The sequence below is a fragment of the Ovis aries genome, chromosome 3 (genome assembly GCF_016772045.2).
Source record: "Ovis aries strain OAR_USU_Benz2616 breed Rambouillet chromosome 3, ARS-UI_Ramb_v3.0, whole genome shotgun sequence".
Classification (NCBI taxonomy): Eukaryota; Metazoa; Chordata; class Mammalia; order Artiodactyla; family Bovidae; genus Ovis; species Ovis aries.
In genome coordinates, this window is record NC_056056.1 from 25,657,645 (window position 1) to 25,678,497 (window position 20,853).

A 20,853-nucleotide genomic window follows, 5' to 3' on the forward strand; every position below is an offset into this window, starting at 1 on the left:
ATAAGACCCGCGGAAGAAATGGCCCACACAAAGTGCCAACCATAAGGGTTTTCTTCAGAGTGAGCCATGGAGACAAGCTCACAGCTTGCTGGGCACGTTTCCTTCGGAGCAAGAGATTTCTGCAGTTTTCTCCTTCACCTTACAAGCCTGACAAAGAGTGGGCCGGGGGCCCTCCAGGCCTGAGGGTGGCGGGAAGCAGGCTCCACGTGTCCCACTTCTGGCCTCAGCCTTCACCACCAGACTTGGCTGGTTAAACGCGGGGGCGTGGTGAGGCCAACTCGCTCAGCCAGTCCAGGTGAAGGGCTGCGCCAGTGGCCAGGCTCCCTTTTCCTATCTACTTTCCTTCCGAGTTTCTGCTAAAATCTGGAGACACGGAATCCACTCGCGGCAACTCCGAGCCTCTCCAACTGAGCATGCGCCAATGCCTGGCTGCTTTTGGTCACCGGCCCCAGCTCCCTCTGAGCTGGGCTGCGGAGCCAGAGGAGGAGGGAGGAGGGAGGCGGGAGGAGGGGAAAGGGGAGGGGGTGCCTGGAGAGGCGGCGGCTCGCGCGCCTGCGCATCCTGCTCCAGGGACCCTAGGTTTTCTATGGGATTCCCAATCTGCAGCAGAGACCTACCGGAGCGTGTTGCGGCGGCGACTGGGCTTGCAAGGCGCGATCCAGGAGGGATTTAAGCAGCCCAGAGCTCCACTGGAAAAAAAAAAAAGAGAGAGCAAGAGAACCATACCCAGAGACGGCTTAACCGTTCATCCGAATTAAATATATATACATACATTTATTTATAGAGAACTGTTGAGTTTTATCATTTTCGTTAAGTGACCGTGAGCAGCGCTATAACTGTAAGTGGAAAATACAATCTTCGTTGCATTTGTGCATGTGTAGTGCAGCCAATTGTCTGGGAGACGCTTTGGTTATTGTCACCTACTTGGCTTTGCATAGATACGTCTAAATGCATGGTGTGACAATAGCTTTGGTTAATGCTAAACGTATACTGTTAGCCCATGGGGGACCTTTTGGAATAATGAGGGGTGGGGGGAGGGGGAGTGTTTACAGGCGGCGTGTTTGGGGAATTGCCTTAGGCTAGATTTAAGACAGGTGAAACTGAGGTGCTTTTTAAGTGTGTCTATATACAGGCAGATTTCCTTACACAGATTTAAGTAGCTAATGGACCGATTGTGAAGTTTTCCGGTTGCTGATAAAACTATTGAGCGGTTGCAGTCAAGTACCAACCTGTCATCCGTGGGGCTGGTGCACCATCTTTCTCACCGTGGAAGAGGAGCGAACGTGTTTGTTAAGTAAAACTGAGTGGACGAGATGATGTGGAGACCAAGATTGGTTTCCAAAGTGGGATGTTTAGAACCACAGGGCTAGGCGCAAAATCAGCTCATTTCTCTGTTAGTGTTTAGAAATGAGAAGATAATTTTTCGGTTTTGATTTTCCGTCACGATGGTGAATGGGCAGAAAAAGGAAAGATGTTCAACCACCCGGTCAGCTCTGTCTATTTTGAACAGAGTATGAGACTCAGAGCCTTTGAATGGGGACTGACAGATCCAAACTAGTTACCTGCCTTTGCATGCTGTATTTGCATTCCAGAATGCAGGGTTGAAAAAATAAAAAACCAAATGTTTTACCTTTGATAGTGTTTCTTTAAAGGAGAACAGGTCGTTCTGTGTTTTGAGTTAAAATGGATTGTTCCTTGCCCAGATACTGAAGAAGGGTCTTTGCAAGGTCAAACCCTCTGTGGAAATCAGGGGGTCTGGGGAACTGGGGAAGGGTGCAGGAAATGGTGATGCTCTCTGTGGGTGCTCAGCACTGCAAGGAGATACCAGAGTGAGAATACATTTTTCTAGAGTTGCCCTCCTGTCCATATTTTGGAGATCAAAATGAAGTGGAAATGCTAGTGGGTGTAGAAAAAAAGTGTATACTATCTGTCACATCTCACTTGGAGACAAGAGGACCCAGGGAAACTGTATTTCTACATATTGAATTTTTCAATTTAAAGGAATTTCACATTGAAAAAATTAAAAATGAAACTCTTGAGAAGACACATTTTTTTCCTTACTACCGTTTAAACTGGCTATTGTTGTCTTTGGTGGAGGTGGCCGGGTTGGGGGCAGGGGGTGCGCAGAGGGGGTGGTTGTGGTATAGAGGGGTCCTGCATCATTGAACACCCCACTCTTGAGCACAGGCTTATTAAGCTTCCGTGTTTAACCCCAGAAATTGCTGCTCTGAAGCAGGCTGGCAGAATGGCATGAGGCAGGTAGACAGGAGAGAGCATGGCCAGTGTGCTGAATTTCCACAGAAAAAGCAGATCCAGTTTCTATGATGAAATGAAATACATTTTACTCCAAATAGGACAAGTCATTTTAGACTCTTGACCCTTTAGTCAGTTCAACTATTTGGAACCTTTCAAAGGAATCTACGTTTTTTTTTAAAGTGGATGAAATTTGAAGTAGAAAATTCTAGAATATCCTCTCCTTGGAAACCTAAAGTGTAAATCATACTGCCTTCTCGGTCCCTCCTTTCTTTACTCCAGGGCAGAAGGGCCAGTCGTTTGTCCTAACTGAGCCATACTCCTTGTCATCAGTGAAAGTTGGAACAGCTCTCTGAACGGTGCAGGTGCAACACTGCATTGATAAATGAGTGGAGGAGAAAGAAGGGGGAAACCTGGTGTGAAAGCTCATAGATGTTTTCTCCCAGATACCCTGGTTCATAAGGCTGAGTTACAGAGAATCGCATCGGGCAGAGACCTTCGAAAACATCTAGTCCAAATCCCTTGTTTTATAGATGAGAAAATTGAGGCCCAGGGCCATGAAGCCAGGGGAAAGTCAATTAACTTTGAGTCTATGGAATAAAGAATTAAAGAGTAATGTTGAGGGAAAATGTTCCTTTCTCTCTGCACTTATAGCATCCTCAGTGACATCGCTGAGGTCTTAAAAAAATAATTGCCTGCTCCCAGCACATCTTTCAAAAGAGTCCCGCAGGTTCCTTTTTACACTGCTGCACCTCTCTTTGCCTTTCTTTTTTCGTAAGGCCTCTATCTCTTTTTTCTGTTGCCCCTCACTTCTAATATACCCACTTCATTAGATGTTTAGTCTGGCCTTCCTGGCATCTCAGTCAGTTCCTTTGGAATCCTTCGAGTGTTTGGAGAGAACTGACAAACCAATTGGAATCTTCAGCTCCCGTTTGAAAACTGTCCAGGCCCATCGCCAACCCCTCTCTGCTCTGTTCCCCTAGAACGTTTCAGGGAATCCAGCCTTCTGAGACACTGCAGGCATCTCCCCTTCTGGTCTACCTGTCTCACCTCCTTCAGCTCTGCTGCGGCTGCAGGCACTGGGACCTAGCAGAGTGAGGAAGTTGCAGTGTCAACACACAGCAGGCGCTGCCAGCTCACCTCTGGCTCCTAGAAGGCAGAACCCAAATCCAAGATGCCTAGCTGTCTCCAGCCTTCATGGAAATCCACCAGGCAAAGCCACCTGCAGAGAGAGGGACTGAAGGCTGGGCGGGAAGACTGAAGGAAGACACCTGACTGTTCCTTCCTGAAGAAGGCGCTATAAAGGAGAGCAGAGCAGCTTTTTAAAGCCTTCAGCGCTTTTAAAGCGCAGTCTTGCTGGACAGGGACTGCAAAGCAGGCAATAATAATACCTGCCTAATTTGCCCTCTTCTTTCCTTCTTTTTAAATCTCTTTTCCACTCATTTGCTTTCTCTATTTCTCCCTCATATTCTCCCTTCCATACAAATTTCTTGAGTATCTGTGCCATGAAGCTCTAGGCCTTTTAAAGATAATTCAGTCACCCCTGTCCCTTCTCCCCAGGCACTCAGGAACTATCACAAATGTCCCCTTTGGGGAAATGCCAGGAATTCTTACCTGAAAAAGCTGAGAAGTTGGGGGAGGCTTGAGAAAGACAAAGTCTGAGACTCTTCCTCATTTGAGAGATAAGCTAAATACACTTGGCAAGTGTTGAAGCTCAGAAAGCAAAGTAGTGTGTTTCTCAACACATTTCCCAATTAACAGTTTAACTTAACCATTTCCCTCATGGTAAACTTTTGCTGAGTTGGGATGAGCTCTGTCTTGGAGAGAGTCTGTCCCTCACACATCCTCGTGGGTCAACTGTCACCTGGCCTTGCTATTCTGTTCTGAAAACAGGCATGTCCAAGCTATTCTATACACCACATACCTTGTACAGAGGTCAGAGACTTGTAGCTACTAAAGATGCTTTGCTTTGCTGTGGTGTGAATCTCATTCTGTAAAAAGACAGCATGATTAGAAATGTCCTGAGCAAGCTATAGATTTTTCTATGTCTTTTTTTCAAGCAAACATCCAGTTCTCTTTATTGGGATGTAAATAAATCTCGTAGCACTACAAGTCATATGAGAGGTTTACAGTGGTCCTTAGTACTCTATGTAGGAGGGTTTTAAATAAGACAGCTATCGATAATTAAAAGCGGATTAGTTCAATCAAGTTACAGTGTCATCCTTCAGGTTAAAGTGCTCTGACATTAACTACTGTGGCAGCAAACAGGATCCTGAGAAGGAATCCCAGGGCCAATCGTCTTGCCTCTTAACTTCGAAACAAGAACGAACACAGTTCGTGTAATAACCGTTCTCTCCTCAAGCCCTGCCCACCCCCTTGGCCTGTGACATTCTCTCCTGAGGAGAGATGTCAGGATTTGATGAGATTCTGTCTCAACTGGGACAAAGAAAAAAGAGTAATATGGAAAACATTCTAATATCGGGTTACTAACAAATTAAAGTAAACAGATTACCTGATGACTCTGTTTAGTTGCTGATTCATGCCCGACTCTTTGTGACCCTGTGGACTGTACCCACCAGGACCCTCTGTCCATGGGATTCTGTGGGCAAGAATACTGGAGTGGGTAGGTTTTCTATTTGGGTTGCATGTATATATGGATTCCAAACCTTGCTGAGGAGCTCCCTGTGGAATTTCATAGAATGACAGTATAATATCAATATCAAATGCATGGTTTCCTAGTTTGCAAGAGCAAACTATGTTTAATGTCATTCCAAAGGTCTTTTTCTTTGTGTTGAATGATTTTTATGTTTCTACGATTAGCAATTATTTAGGAAGATAGAAAGGCTCTTCTCATAGAGGTGATCACATGCCGTTGATCTAAGGTTGAAATTGACAATGTCCATCTCAGTTGCATTATTAGATGTAAATATATTAATTTTCTAAAGTATCAAATGGCACAGAAATAAGTGAACAAATGGTTGATATTTCTACCATGTTGGTGGTTAATTCAGATAATTTATAGAGTATGTGAACTGGATGGGATCCAAATAAGTTACCTAATCCATCCCTTCAATACATAAAAATTGTAGTATAGTAAGGAACATTTTCCTGGAGGAGGGAATGGCAAACCACTCCAGTATTCTTGCCTGGAGAATCCCATGGACAGAGGAGCCTGGCAGGCTACGGTTCATAGGGTCACAAGGAGTCAGACACAACTGAAGCGACTGAGCAAGGAACATTTTATCTTAAAGACATATCTGCAATGTGAAAACACATTTCACAAGAGCAGAGATTTTAATGATCTTTTTCATATTTCCACAAAATCTATACAATGTCCTTTATAATAGATACTCTGTTGTATTTCTCAATTAACTATTCTAATAAGAATCAGTTACATATATCTTGTTAATTATGTCAAGAAATTAAATCATGTGTACTAAAAGCATGGCTTCCCTCATAGCTCATTTGGTAAATCATCTGCCTGCAATGTAGGAGACCCGGGTTTGATTCCTGGGTTGGGAAGATCCCCTGGAGAAGGAAATGGCAACACACTCCAGGATTCTTGCCTAGAGAATCCCATGGACACAGGAGCCTGACAAGCTACAGTCCACGGGATTGCAAAAGTTGGACACGACTTAGTGACTAAGCCACCACCACCACTAAAAGCATGCACAAAATTAGAATTGCTTTAAGTATCTTTATGTTACTAAAAGGAAAATCTAAACTAAAAGTCATTTTATAATTTGTTTTCAATAAAGGGCATAAAAGCACTATGCTAATACCTTTAAGCATGCTTTTTAATGTACTTACAGAGTATACTCCCTTTTATCTCTTCATAGGTAAAAAATGTAAATTATTTTACGTTTTTACAAGAATTGATATCAATATGTCAAAAAGGGAATATAAACCTACACAGTAGTAGATATGTATACCATGTATTTAAATCATGATTCTCTTGAGCTATGGAATTATTTTAATGTGTTCACACTGTGAAGGGACCATAACACTGGATTTCTCATTTACAGTTTGTTTCTAAAGATAGCTTATGCTCTCTTACGTGAATCAAAATAATTTGAGTTGCTTCCAGCTTCATTCATTGAGAACTCCACAAATGGAATCTTAGGGGTGCTTTAGAAACTACTTAATGAATGAAATAGATATGCAATAGAAAATTACTGAGGAATCCTCAAAGAGGTTTGACATCTTAATAACAAGGTTCTATGAATACATTAAAGATGCTCTATACCCTTATCAGCTAACTTAAAGCATGCAAGTCGGGTAATTTGTGGTGATTCTTTTGTTTCACTCTAGATTTCTCCATTGCCTTCCTAAACTGGATTTCTAACACAGATGACCTGCTGTGTAGCCATCAATTGTTTTTTTTTAAAAGAGAGTGCACTGTATTTCTAACCATTTGTTGGATTATTTTCAGGTGAATAACATATTTCCTTTTGTTCTAAATTACACTTAAGATTTGGAATATTCTCATTCACCAGCAACCTTCAAGCTCACTACATCTAATGCAATAATTGCAGAACTTTTTACAGAAAATAAGACTCTCAGAAAGGGTTCATTTTTATGAAACATTGCTCATAAAAGGCAACATGTTAACAAATTAGCTAAATTTACTTGCAATTTTTATATATCTATAGAATGAATATGACTTTTGTTTATTCTTATTCATATAAGGACTTTTCTAAGAAATATGTCCCTTTAAATGTATTTTTTTTCTCCTTTCTTTGGATCTTATTTATTATCTCTCAGGCTCTGAAAGACTGTGAACTTTTGAAGAGCTGAATGTAAATAGATTTTTTGCAAATTATTAACATGTTCAATGTGCTTTGCAGCCTTGGTAAATTTTTTCCAGTGCGAACAACTAGATCCTAATATTTCTGCTGTTTCATAGTTTAGAATGTTTATTGCAGTTGAAAGCTTCTCAGAATAGTAGATTTTGATGCTGCTAGAGTCTTGTGTTTTACATTTTGCCTTAGCTTTACTAACTTGTGATTAGTGTATTTATTTTTGACTTATTGAAACCCAGTCTTAAATTATGAGTGAAATTTTCCATTGGAGGCCCATTAAGGATTATCAATAACGTTGACATGCTTATTAATATAATATCTTATTTTTAATGTGTGGAATAGTGCTGTACAAGTTTGATTTTCAATTAGCAACTTCTGTTCTGGAGTTTTTTGGCTTTTGATGTTATGAGCTAACGAAAGACTATCAATTTTGTTTATTCCAGAAGTTCAAGTGTTTCTGAAATTTATGCATAAGGTGCATGGTATATGCTTTCTTGTTCGTATGTGAAATTTTATGAAAACTAAAAAAGAAATTGTGAAATAAGTTTAAATTCTAAACAAAATTGTTAGTTTTTCTTTTCAGTGTTTATAAAGATACTTATTCCTCAGAGTGAGATGAAAATCATCCATGCAATCTTCTGCCATTTTTAATTAGTAAATGGAAAAATTCCTCAATTCTCACCGTTTCAATTGGCTCAAAAGAAGTTATGAAAGTGTAAAATGAGTTTTCAAGCTAGATACACTTAGATAAAAATCCCTAATTCTGCAGTTTATTAGTTCTATGACCTTGAATATATTGTTTAACCTTTCAAGCTCAGTTTCCATTTAAAATTGGATTCTTGAACAGAAATAGAAGACTATGTATTAAAGAATAAATATAATGCCTCATTATTGAAAATGTGCAATTAATGATAGTCATTATCATTACTGTCATTTCTTTTATCAGAAATTAATGGTTCATAAACCACTTTAGTCTCTGAGTTATGGTAATCCCACTCATAATAGAATCTCTGAATAAGAAAACTATGACCAATGAACAGTTAACAGTGCTTAACCTACCTTGTAAAAAAAAAAAAATCCATTAAGTAAGTGTGCCAAGCACTGTGTAGTCACTGGAATCAACATTAAATAAGTTACAATCTCAGCCTTCAAGGAATTTATGCCTACTGAGGAAGGTAAGCACAGTTGAGTAAGTCAAGTGAAACAAAAATATGGTATAGATGCATAAAGGAAAAAATTTGTAGAAGAAATGCCTCCACTGAGACCTTATTCTCATTCTTATTTCTTTCATTCTTTCCTTAAATGCATCTCCTTTCATTATACTGTTTCTTTGCCATTGTTTTCCTACCATGAAATACCAACATATAACTGGACACAACAGAATATGGAACCAAGAAGATATTTTTAAGCTTGTTTCCTTATTGAATACATTTTAAGGTCATCTATTAATTATTTTCCAATGTAGCTAAATAATGTGGCCCTTGTCTCCCACCCAAGCCTCCAGAGAGTCATTGAAACTCAGTGAAAAAAGAGTCTTGCCTTTGGTTTAAATATTATACAATGATACTTCTATCCTTTAATACCTTCCCCAAAAGAGCTTTCTATCTGATACTCTTTGTGCTAAATGCTAAGTTGCTTCAGTCCTGTCTGACTCTTTGCAACACTGTAGCCCGCCAGGCTCCTCTGTCCATGGGGATTCTCCAGGCAAGAGTACTAGAGTGGGTTGCCATGCCCTCCTCCAGGGGATCTTCCTGACCCAGGGATCGAATCTGTGTCTGCCACACTGGCAGGCGGATTCTTTACTACTGAACCTCCAGGGAGGCCCACACACGTGTGTGTGTGTGTGTGTGTGTGTGTGTGTGTGTGTGTAAGTCACCCAGTCATGTCCGAGTCTTTGTGACTCCATGGACTGTAGCCTGCCAGGGAAGCCCACACATACACATATACATAAATCCAAAATGGCCTTAACTATCTTCAGCTCTTCTAAGAGCTTTTTCACTTCTCCTCAGCTTTTTCCTCCATTCTCCCTCTATTTCCTGCCCCACTTACTAGGAAAACTCAAGTATATTTCTTATCTGGAGATAAAGAGATATCTTTTTCTCCTTTTGAAGTCTGTAACAAAGTTGCACCTAAATTCTGAGGCTCTTTTCTATAGGAGGGAGTATTGTATGATTCACAAAATTAAGTAGGAGTTTTGATTCCAATTAATTTGGGGGCTTTTTTTTCTCATTTTTGAAATGGGGTCATATATCTACCTTGATCCTAATATGTGTGTGTGTGTGTGTATGTCTGTGTATGTGTGTGTATCTCACATGTATATGTATACCAGAACACACCTGCCACTGCAGGAGACATAGGAGACACGGGTTCAGTCCCTGGGTTGGGAAGATTCCTTGGAGGAGGGCATGGCAACCCAGTCCAGTATTCTTGCCTGGAGAATCCCATGGACAGAGGAGCCCGGGAGACTACAGACCATAGGGTCACAAAGAGTTGGACATGACTGGTGAGTGCACCCACGCACACCATTTAAAAGAAGGTCAGTTCCGTTTAGTCGCTCAGTCGTGTCTGACTCTTTGCGACCCCATGAATTGCAGCACGCCAGGCCTCCCTGTCCATCACCATCTCCTGGAGTTCACCCAAACTCATGTCCATCAAGTCGGTGATGCCATCCAGCCATCTCATCCTCTGTCATCCCCTTCTCCTCCTGCCCCCAATCCCTCCCAGCATCAGGGTCTTTTGCAATGAGTCAACTCTTCGCATTAGGTGGCCAAAGTACTGGAGTCTCAGCTTTAGCATCAGTCCTTCCAATGAATACCCAGGACTGATCTCCTTTAGGATGGACTGGTTGGATCTCCTTGCAGTCCAAGGGACTCTCAAGAGTCTTCTCCAACATCACAGTTCAAAAGCATCAATTCTTCGGCTCTCAGCTTTCTTCACAGTCCAACTCTCACATCCATACATGAACACTGGAAAACCATAGCCTTCACTAGATGGACCTTTTTGGGCAGAGTAATATCTCTGCTTTTCAATATGCAATCTAGGGTTGTCATAACTTTCCTTCCAAGGAGTAAGCGTCTTTTAATTTCATGGCTGCAGTCACCATCTGCGGTGATTTTGGAGCCCCAGAGAATAAAGTCTGACACTGTTTCCATCCAACTATCTCATCCTCTGTCGTCTCCTTCTCCTCCTGCCCTCAATCTTTGCCTGCATCGGTGTCTTTTCCAAGGAGTCAGTGCTTTGCATCAGGTGGCCAAAGTATTGGAGCTTCAGCATCAGTCCTTCCAATGAATATTCAGGATTGATTTCCTTTAGGATTGACTAGTTTAATGTCCTTGCAGTCCAAGGGACTCTCAAGAGTCTTTTCCAACACGACAGTTCTAAAGCATCAATTCTTCAGCACTTAGCTTTCTTTATGGTCCAGCTCTCACATCCATACATGACTACTGGAAAAACCATAGCTTTGACTAGATGGACCTTTGTTGGCAAAGTAATGTCTCTGCTTTTTAATATGCTGTCTAGGTTTGTCATAGATTTTCTTCCAAGGAGCAAGTGTCTTTTAATTTCATGGCTGCAGTCATCATCTGCAGTGATTTTGGAGCCCAAGAAAACAAAGTCTGTCACTGTTTCCATTGATTTATAATGCTCTTCGTAAATCTTGTCAGAGGATATCTGCCAACCTTTAATTATCTTTTAACCTTCATACTCTCCCTCCCCTACCTTTTCCTCCAAGGTGCCTTGAGTGTGTTTTAAACATTCTAATGACATCCTTACTTCACTTCTTTGTTTCAGTTCTAGCACTATCACTTCTATATTTTTGGTCGAACTAATGTCCATCAAATAACATCAAATAAGTGGCAGAAAGGGAGCCCTCAGTGGAGTACATAATACCTATTGCAGAGCATGTTCATGCCAGGGTTGGCCTCTCAGAGCCTTCGTTTGTTGAGCATTTGTAGAAGTGTATACTGATGTAAGTTAGCAAGGAGCTGAGAACAGCTCTCAAAGTGTGGGTGAGGGAGAGGTGCGCCTACATACAGATACATAAATACATACATACTTACATGCATGATAGTCACACAATAAGCTCGGTATGTTGTCATAGGTTGTTTTACAGTTTAAGGAAAAGATTCAAGAGCAAATAACTTTATAATAAATCAGCACTTTTGAGATGGCATTAAAAGGAAGGCCTTGTTGAAAGTCTTCTCATCCTAGGTAAAGTGACAGATTTGAAAGTGAAGGAGGTTTTAAGGCTTCCCAGGTGGTGCGATGGTAAAGAAACTGCCGGCCTATGCAGATACGGTTCTGCTATATGCGGTCTGCCGGTGCAGATAGGAGATGCGGGTCAGTCCCTGGGTCAGGAAGAACCCCTGGAGTGGGAAATGGCAACCCATTCCTGGGAAGTCCCAAGAACAGAGGAGTCTGGAGGGCTACAGTCCATGTGATCCAAATAGCCACAACCAAGCACTCGCACATTAGGGACATTTTAGACTTTATTTGTTTAAAGAAATATTTCCAAAATACTAATCGTTATTTCCCCTTGAACAGTCTTGTGGAAACCCTTTTCGACATAGATAATATTTCCAACATCCCTGTCTTAAATTGTTTTCAGTGCATATTTTCTTATTAATAGTAAGTCTGAGTGGTCCTGTTGTGAAGACCCAGCATATGTTTTGTTTGCTTAACCGTATGTTTCCAAACCTTTTTGCACAGGCAGGTTTTCTTAAAATGCGCTTGTTAACCATCTCATTGTGGTTCTGAAGAACCCAATTGGAAAACAAGGACAAAAACTGAACTATGTAGTGAAAGGTACTTTAGGACAAGGAGCCATTAACTGTGTCTTTTAGGTATCAAAGTTGTGTTTTAGGTATCATAAGTACAAAGTCTTGCAAGAGTTACTTTACTTTTCTGAGTTTTAGTTTTGTCATTTAAAAATAAATATGAGATTTTCTTCCTTCCCTTTTCTGGTTAGGAGTTTATTGTGAGATTGAAATGACTTTTGAACATACGCTATAAACTGGATAGGGCCAAGTAAGGGTAAGAGACTTATGATCATTATTCAACTTTAGAATTTTAGTTTATCTCTTATTTTAAAAAGATAAATTAAGAATCAGAGTACTGATCTGGGGCAAATTATTGCAATGACATTATATCTACTAAAAGAAGTCCTCTGCCCCCTATCCTCTCCTACCTCAGTTCCTAGTATGAAATGGCAAACATATGGTAACTATAACTAGGTTTTCACACAGTAAAATTGAAAAGGTGATTTTAAAATAAAATAAATCTGGAGGGGAAAATCAAATTATTTAAAATTGTAGGCACATCAACTTCTGGTTTTTTTCCTCAGGATTTCTCATATAATTGAGCCCACAGTGTTTCTCAGTGGAGCAAGCATGTTCCAATTTTCAGAGGCGCTCTTATGGAAAGAGAGGCAAGCGTGGCCATGCCCAAGTGTTTGTTCCAGCAGACAAGCTTTGGCAATAAGACTTTTATCCCAATGGAATAAACAGGTCTGTGAGAGTCACTGGGCCTTACATTCGTGAATGCAGCATATAGAACTGAACAATGCAAGGATGGGGGAAAATGACTGAAGAAGCAAGAGACCCGTATATGTCTGTGTCCAAAGAGAATCCTTTTCGAACAAGGTCTGTGCCTCTCAGTGCAGGCCAGCAGGAGCAATGTCTTCCCCTCGGGGACAATGGGAGTCATTTCTCATGAGTTTCCACAACCCTGGTTATCAAAATCTGATCCTTTCCTCGGAATCCTCCCCTAGTCGTCTTAGCCAAGAGTTTTCTCTCAGGCTTCTTACCACATCTGAACTCATAGTTCCTTGCGTATGTGCCAATTCTCCTAGGAAACTGGAAGTTCCTTGAAAGGAAATCTGTCTGATAAATTTTTAGGTCCCCTCTAGAGAGGTGTGCCACTGGAGGGCAGTTGAATAGGGGTGGTAGCATGTCAAGTGTTTGTTGCCCCCTTAATAAGTCATAAAGAGTGGCAATCACCAGTCAGGCACTATTAAAGAATTCGCAAACACTTAAGGTTATGAGAAGCAGCATTTGGGCGTCTGACTCACAAAGGGTGTTGATGGCTAGGTTACACACTCCCTGTAAGAGTAAGACTGCCCATTTCCTAAATAACCTCCTTTTCTTGGCCCCTCCCTGGAGCAGCAGAGCAAACAGTGAAAGAGGAAAGCAAGCAGAATAAAGAACAGATTACAATCTCCTCTCTTCTGCTTACTTCAAAATTGAGCTGAGAAAGGAGAGACTAGGTTGGACATATAGTGGAAATTTACAGTTAAATTAGACTGAGCTTTTTAATACCTACTATAATACCTACTTTTCTGATACCTGGAAGTTACTTGGAAAGATACAGATCTGCCCAATATATCATCCTAGAATGGGAAAGGGAGGCACAGTTAGAGCATATTTGAGGAAGAGATGAGAAAATAAAGCTGTGTAACCAACCCATTTGACAAACTGGTTAGAAAAGAAACAATATAAAATGGCATATGATTCATCCATAAAGCAAGAGGTATAGGCCAGAATTGCTGGTGTAGGTGTTAGAAAGAAGAAACTGGTGTGAACTTGAGTGACAGAACAAAATGGTCTGGATCCAGATCACCAATGGTACAGGAGAAATTGGAAAAAATGACTTCCAAAGAGGCGCTCTGTAGACATCTAAGTACACAGAGCACTGGTATCATTCATCTTTGGCTCATAACCAAGATCAGCTTCATCTGAATATTGGAAGTTATCTCTAAGCTAATTTCAGGAGAGCAAGGAAATGAAAGCAAAGATCATTTATACTTGGTAATAACATTCAATAGTAATGGTGTAAAGAATTTAAAGTGTATATGACACTGTTTGGGCTATTTACACATTACTTCATTGAATCCACATTACAGGTCTGCAAGGTAAGCTTCATTTTATGACCAAGAAACTGTGTCTCAGAAAGTAATTTTTTCAAGGTCACACATTTACTAAGTGATAAAGGTGTTATTTAAACCAAGGGCTCTCTCTATCTATCTTTTTGTAGTTGTTTAGTTGCTAAGTTTTGTCCAGTCTTCACGACCTCATGGACTGTAGCCTGCCAAGTTCCTCTGTCCATGGGATTTCCAAGGCAAGAATACTGAAGTGGGTTACCATTTCCTGCTTCAGGGGATCTTCCTGACCCAGTGATCAAACCCATGTCTCCTTCTTTGGCAGGCAGATTCTTTACTGCTGGGCCCCCAGGAAAACCTGCCTATCTACATAGGCTTCTTTTTTTCCCCTTTGGTTTTTTTTTTTTAAGCTTTTTATTATGGAGAGCATACACATTTGCAGAGAATGATATAATGACTCTTATGTACCCATCACTCATTTAACCACCAAGAATCACTTTGCTTCACTTCTATACCCATACTTCCCCCTCCAATGGTTTAGTTTGAACAAATTATGACACTATGTCATTGCATCTATAAATATTCAAATATGTATCTATAAGGAGTCTTTGAAACACGTCCACAGTACTGTTATATAACCCCCAAATTATTTAATGTCATCGAATATTTAGTCAGTGTTCAAAGCTCATAAGTATTATTATAATTTATCTGAATCAGGATCTAGATAAGGTCTACACATCCCAGTTGGCTAGTAGACAGCTGCTGCTGCTGCTGCTAAGTTGCTTCAGTCGTGTCTGACTCTGTGCAACCCCATAGACGGCAGCCCACCACGCTCCTCTGTCCCTGGGATTCTCCAGGCAAGAACACTGGAGTGGGTTGCCATTTCCTTCTCCAGTAGACAGCAGTCTGTTTTATATAAAACATTTATATAAGACATGTTTCTCACTAGAGGAAAGTATGGTATGGATAAAAGAGACATGGCTTCAAATTTGAGCCTAGTTGCTCTGAACAAGTTATCTAACTTTTGAAAAGCAAAAATTATGTTCCTGAGTTTAGTTGCAAGGCTTAATGGTATAATGTCTATGAAAGTGCTTAGAACAATCTCTGGCATGTACAAATATTTTAGTAAATTTTAGTTTCTTTTCCTTAAAAAAATTTAAAAGAAAAAAATAGTATACTAGGCCAAGAAACTTAAGGAAAGTTCTTGGAGTGCTTTGGCTACTGACCCTTGTGATCACTCCCATTTTGTTTCTGGATATAAATTTGACCACAGTTTAAATCCCATGGACAAAGGAACCTGATGGGTTGCAGTCCATGGGGTCGCTGAGTCAGACACGACTGAGCGACTTCACTTTCACTTCTCACTTTCATGCATTGGAGAAGGAGATGGCAACCCACTCCAGTGTTCTTGCCTGGAGAATCCCAGGGACGGGGGAGCCTGGTGGGCTGCCGTCTATGGGGTCGCACAGAGTCAGACACTACTGAAGCAACTTAGCAGCAGCAGCAGCAGCAGTCCCATAATGGCTGATGACTAACAGCTCTGAATCCTCCTCACTGGCATGTTTCATGTGATTTCCCACAGGAAGAGGAAGGAAGTTTGTGAGTTTAAAATGATCTCAAGTTCAAAAAAAATGAAATGTTACAAGCTATTATCATGTCAATTAAAAGTAATAGGAAAAAATTAAAATATGATATCATGTTAGCAGAGGTTAATATAACTTTGCATAAGTAGCATAACTTAAAAATAAAAACGAATAAGAGCAATTAAAATGATCCAGGTTTGAGTTTACTTTTTGTTCTTACGAACTTGGGCAAATCACTTCATTCCTCGAGATCCCAGTTTCCTAGGGTTTAAAATAGAAATTCTGAATAAGATAATCAAAATAATCTAAAGATCAGACATCAGCAACATGGGAAAATGGAAATAATATTGAGCAATAAAACCAAATTTGAATTCTGACCTCACCATTTAATGGCTGTGTGGCCTTAGGCAAATAATTTAATCTCTCTGAACCTCAGTCTTCTCAGTTGTTAAATATAAATTATAGCTGTCTCACAAAATTTTTGTGAAAACCGGAGGTTATACATACATTTTAAATAACTAGCAGAAACCAAGCATTTAATTGACACTCAGTTTTTTAATAATGAAGTAGTATTTGCTGTTCTCAAAGAGTTTTTCATTTAAATTGAGAAAATGGAATGAATTCATAATCAAGAAGCATAGAACTGAATACAGCTGACAGGCCATCTCTTGAATTGGGTACATCTAAAGCCACTCCAGTACTCTTGCCTGGAAAATCCCATGGACGGAGGAGCCTGGTGGGCTGCAGTCCAAGGGGTCGCTAAGAGTCAGACACGACTGAGCGACTTCACTTTCACTTTTCACTTTCATGCATTGGAGAAGGAAATGGCAAACCACTCCAGTGTTCTTGCCTAGAGAATCCCAGGGACGGGGGAGCCTGGTGGGCTGCTGTCTATGGGGCCGCACAGAGTCGGACACGACTGAAGCGACTTAGCAGCAGCAGCAGCAGCAGCAGCAAAGCTATTTGTGAAGTTAACAGGTACTTTATCTAGAATACAATGTTTGAATTCAAAACATATTTATAAAAGCTTATAGCCCAGTGACAGTAACATAATGTTCTTATAGTGCTTATGCCTGCTTATTTAGAAAATATAAAGTAAGCAGTTTTTTTCTGTGTTATGTGAGAACCAGAGGTTGCTGGTGAAGAGTACTCAGATTTTTGTAGTAGGTCTATAAGCTTATACATCTGTGAATTTAAACTTACTAGGAGGTGATGTAATGCTGATAGAAGGAAGGCTAAAAATTCACACAGCATTCCAGCTAGTTTATCTGAAGTGTAGTTACTGATTTCTATGGTCAACAGCCAAGAATCACATTATTTCTCTGAATTTGAATCTAATTCACTGATTGTTATCATGGTGATTGAGTTTGCATCATTATAATAGAATATTCCAGTTTTGTGGTTGTCTTAGATTAGATATGAGTGCAGAATTTTTCTTTTTTAATTAAGTGGAGACAGAGACTGCTTTTTTCTTTCAAAAGACTTTTTAAATCTAATTTTAAAAATTCATTTGACAAAACTCCCAAAACTAGAACTAAAGAGGGTTACTGTCGGCATTCCAGATAACTCACCAAACAAACAACCACACTTCAAGCTGCTACTCGTATGACAGCTCTTAAATGAGCTTCATTGAAAGCCAGGATTTTGCTCTTTTAAAGTACTTTTTCTGAGTTAAAAAAATAATACTTGCTCACTGTAGAAAATTTAGAAAGCAAAACTCAGAAAAAATAGAATCAGGAAAGAAAAATCAGAGAAAAGAATAAAAATCACTTACAATCTATTATTTATAGGTTATAGTTTCCTCCTTTATAAATATTTTTTTTCTAACTGAGACTACTCATTTCTTTAAAATTTGTATTCTGCTTTTTTTCCCCTTAACACCACCTTTGCAGTTAAAACTGTTCACAAATGTAATTTTTTTTTAAGATTTATTTATTTATTTTTGGCTGCGCTGGGTCTCTGTTGCTACCTGCAGGCTTTCTCTAGTTGCAGGGGCTACTTTCTAGGGCGGTGCACAGGCTTCTCATGGAAGTGGCTTCTCGTGTTGCAAAGCCTGGGCTCTAGACCCTTGTGGACTTAGTTGCTCTGTGGCATATGGGATCTTCCCAGACCAGAGATCAAATCCATGTCCCCTGCATTGGCAGTCAGATTCTTAACCACTAGACCGCTAGGGAAGCCTCACAGATGTAATCTTACGACATTACTCTCCACTATATGCATAAAGAAGATTTGCTTCAGTGTTCTCTTATACTTACCCTTTTAACTTTTTAAAGACCACTGAAGGGAGCATCTTGTGCACAAACTTCACTGCCTTTTTAAGAATGGACTGGACAATGTCCTTGGTATACATTTCCAGGCATCACTAGCAGAATGAGTAATTTCTTTGAATGTAGGCTTTTCTGCTTGGTGACAGAGAATGGGACTCTGGAGAAACAGTAGGCCTGAGGAGTCATAATGTTAAATAGTTTGTGAAAAATTCACCTAAACTAGTTTGTAGGTTTGGGAGACTACTTTATGAGCAGATAGCTGTATTCCTTTCAGAAGTTCTGAAAAACCTCTTCTGATCAAAACCTTCCTGAAATGTTGTTACGTCTGTCACTTTGTTTTGAAGCAGGAAATAGGAGAGAGAGCCATTTCTAGACTAAGATCCCAAAACATTGTTTAATTACCGCTTTTAATAGCATGCTTTGCCTTTATTATCATTATTACTGCTGTTACCACTATCATCAACATCCTCTTCATCGTCATTTCCAGTAGTACCCTTCCTAACCCATCTGGGAATTCCTAGAAAGCAGACACAGGGCCTCAGTAATCTTTGGATCTCTCACAGGGCCATACACCTAATGGCCCATACACCTATGTTTCACAGGACATAGTTAGGGGCTTTAAAACAGAATTCACCCGTATTTGTTTTAGCTTAAATAAATTTCTGAGTTTTTCTCTTGACAGCAAGTTTTGTTCGAAGAACTAAACATCAGACTGTTAGGCTCCCGGAAGGTGGTGAATAACATTTCCTGCATTCAGAATTTGTTCCATTTCAGGCTAGCCCTCTACCCCATTATGACACTCCCAGGACCTCTTAATAGGCAGAATTTCTCTTACTCATACAGCAGACACCTCTTGTGCCTTTACCATATGCCAGGGATCCAGTTTGATTCCAAGAGTATAAAGACCTTTAAGACAAATTTCTGTCTTCAAGAAGCTCATGATCTAAAGCCACAGTTAAATGAAGTGGGCTATATGTTAAAGGAGTGTTAAAATGATGATATTTTGATCAAACAGAATACTTACCTAGAATCTCTACCTTTTAAAACATTGTTGCTGTTGTTCAGTCGCTAAGTCATGTCTGACTCTTTGCAACCCCATGGACTGCAGCGCGCCAGGTTTCCCTGTCCTTCACTATGTCCTGGAGTTTGCTCAGACTCATGTCCATTGAGTCGGTGATGCCATCTAACCATCTCATCCTCTGCCACCCTCTTCTCCTTTTGCCTTCAATCTTTCCCAGCATCAGGGTCTTTTCCAATGAGTCGACTCTTCGCATCAGGTAGCCAAAGGGTTGGAACTTCAGCTTCAGCCTCAGTCCTTCAAATGAATATTCAGGGTTGATTTCCTTTAGGATTGACTGGTTTGATGTCTTTGCAGTCAAAGGGACTCTCAAGAGTTTCTCCATCACCACAGTTAAAATGCATCATTTCTTTGGTGCTCAGCATTTTTTGTGGTCCAACTCTCACATCCATACATGACTACTGGAAAAACCATTGCTTTGACTGTACTGACCTTTGCTGGGAAAGTGATGTCTTTGCTTTTTAATACACTGTCTAGGTTTGTCATAGCTTTCCTTCCAAGGAACAAATGTTTTTTAATTTCTTGGCTGCAGTCACCATCCACACTGATTTTGAAGCCCAAGAAAATAATATCTGTCACTGCTTGCACTTACTTTTAAAACATAGCTTGGAGTAAACTGGCCAACATAAGCACATACATGGTCTCATGTGGTTCACTGTTCATTAATTTGGCACTCTTGGTGTAAAAGAAAAACTCCTGAATCCTGACTTTTGCTATCATTTTAAAGTTGTTGTTTTTTTTTTTTTCAAGATTGCTGTACCAAATGCAAGTGGTGTGAAAACTCAACTTTTATAAACCTACATTTTTACATCAGTTATTATAAGAACTATATTTATTAAAGGGACTAGCCTAATAAAATAAATTATAAACTAATGCCAGTTCATCACTTCTTAAATCAGTTAGAACATTAAAAGTGATAGGCAGACGTCGGTGGTAGATGGGAAAATCATGTCAGTAGTGTTACATAGACCTGAAGTCAAACCCCAGCATTACCACTGGCTAGGTGCAGCATCTTCTGTTTTCTTGCCTGGATATGGAAAGTCTATCTTGCATCGTCCTCGTAAAGATTAAATCAGTTTATGTATGAAGCATACGTATGACAGAGCTGGGGATAGAAGGAATGTGCAATATCAGATAATTATTGTCATTATTGTTTACAGCGATAATGTGAATAATTAAGGTCCCTAGGTTCTTCCAGGACTTATTTGCACAACAAAGCTTTTAGACTCAACTTCTATGTAATTCACCAGTGTATTCTCAAAACCAAATCCAGTGATTAGCATATACAGCATAGATGCTCAATAAATATGGATTGACTGAATCAAAGAACCCCAAGAGGTCTAAGAGATGGAATAGGGAAGTGGAAATTTCTGGTTATACGGGGAAGATATTTCAGGGGCAAAAGAACCTCACATTCTCCAGGGTTTACTCATCAGAGTTCTTTCCACTTGTCACAGTCTTATGCCTTATGATGTTCAAATGTTCTGAAACTCCCCACAGTTAATTCAGCAAAGAAGGGGGAAAGAGGAAGAGCACTTTTTCAGGTGTGCAGTGTTGCAAACACTTCTGGCACTTACCCTCCCTCTGTGCCAAGGACTGTGTAGATGCTTTACTTTACATACATATTATCTCACGCATTTTCACAATAATTCAATGAAATATCTGTACTTTAGATGAAGAATTAGTACTTACAGGGATCGATTAATTAACATAAAGTCATAAAGTTTCTAAGTGTTGGATCTTAGACCCAAACAGATCTGTGCTCTTTCCACTTACTTTACTATATTGCTTTTCTCTTCACTATGTTACTTTTACATGAAGTACCATCCCTGTGCTTCAAGGGTTCATTCATTCATTTATTCAACAAATACCTATTGAAGGCATCTATCATTTGCCTAGGAGGGATTGGGGGGCAAGAGGAGAAGGGGACGACCAAGGATGAGATGGCTGGATGGCATCAGGGACTTGATGGACGTGAGTCTGAGTGAACTCCGGG

General features: G+C 40.1%; 1 protein-coding gene across 1 annotated transcript in view; it reads left to right on the forward strand.

The window, feature by feature from the left end:
* Window positions 1-597: 597 nt before the first annotated feature.
* VSNL1 (visinin like 1) overlaps window positions 598-20,853 on the forward strand; it is a 126,485-nt gene continuing 106,229 nt past the window's right edge. Inside the window, exon 1 of the mRNA XM_004005697.6 lies at window positions 598-838. The gene's annotated coding sequence lies outside the window, so the exon portion shown is untranslated. The remainder of the gene's footprint in view (window positions 839-20,853) is intronic.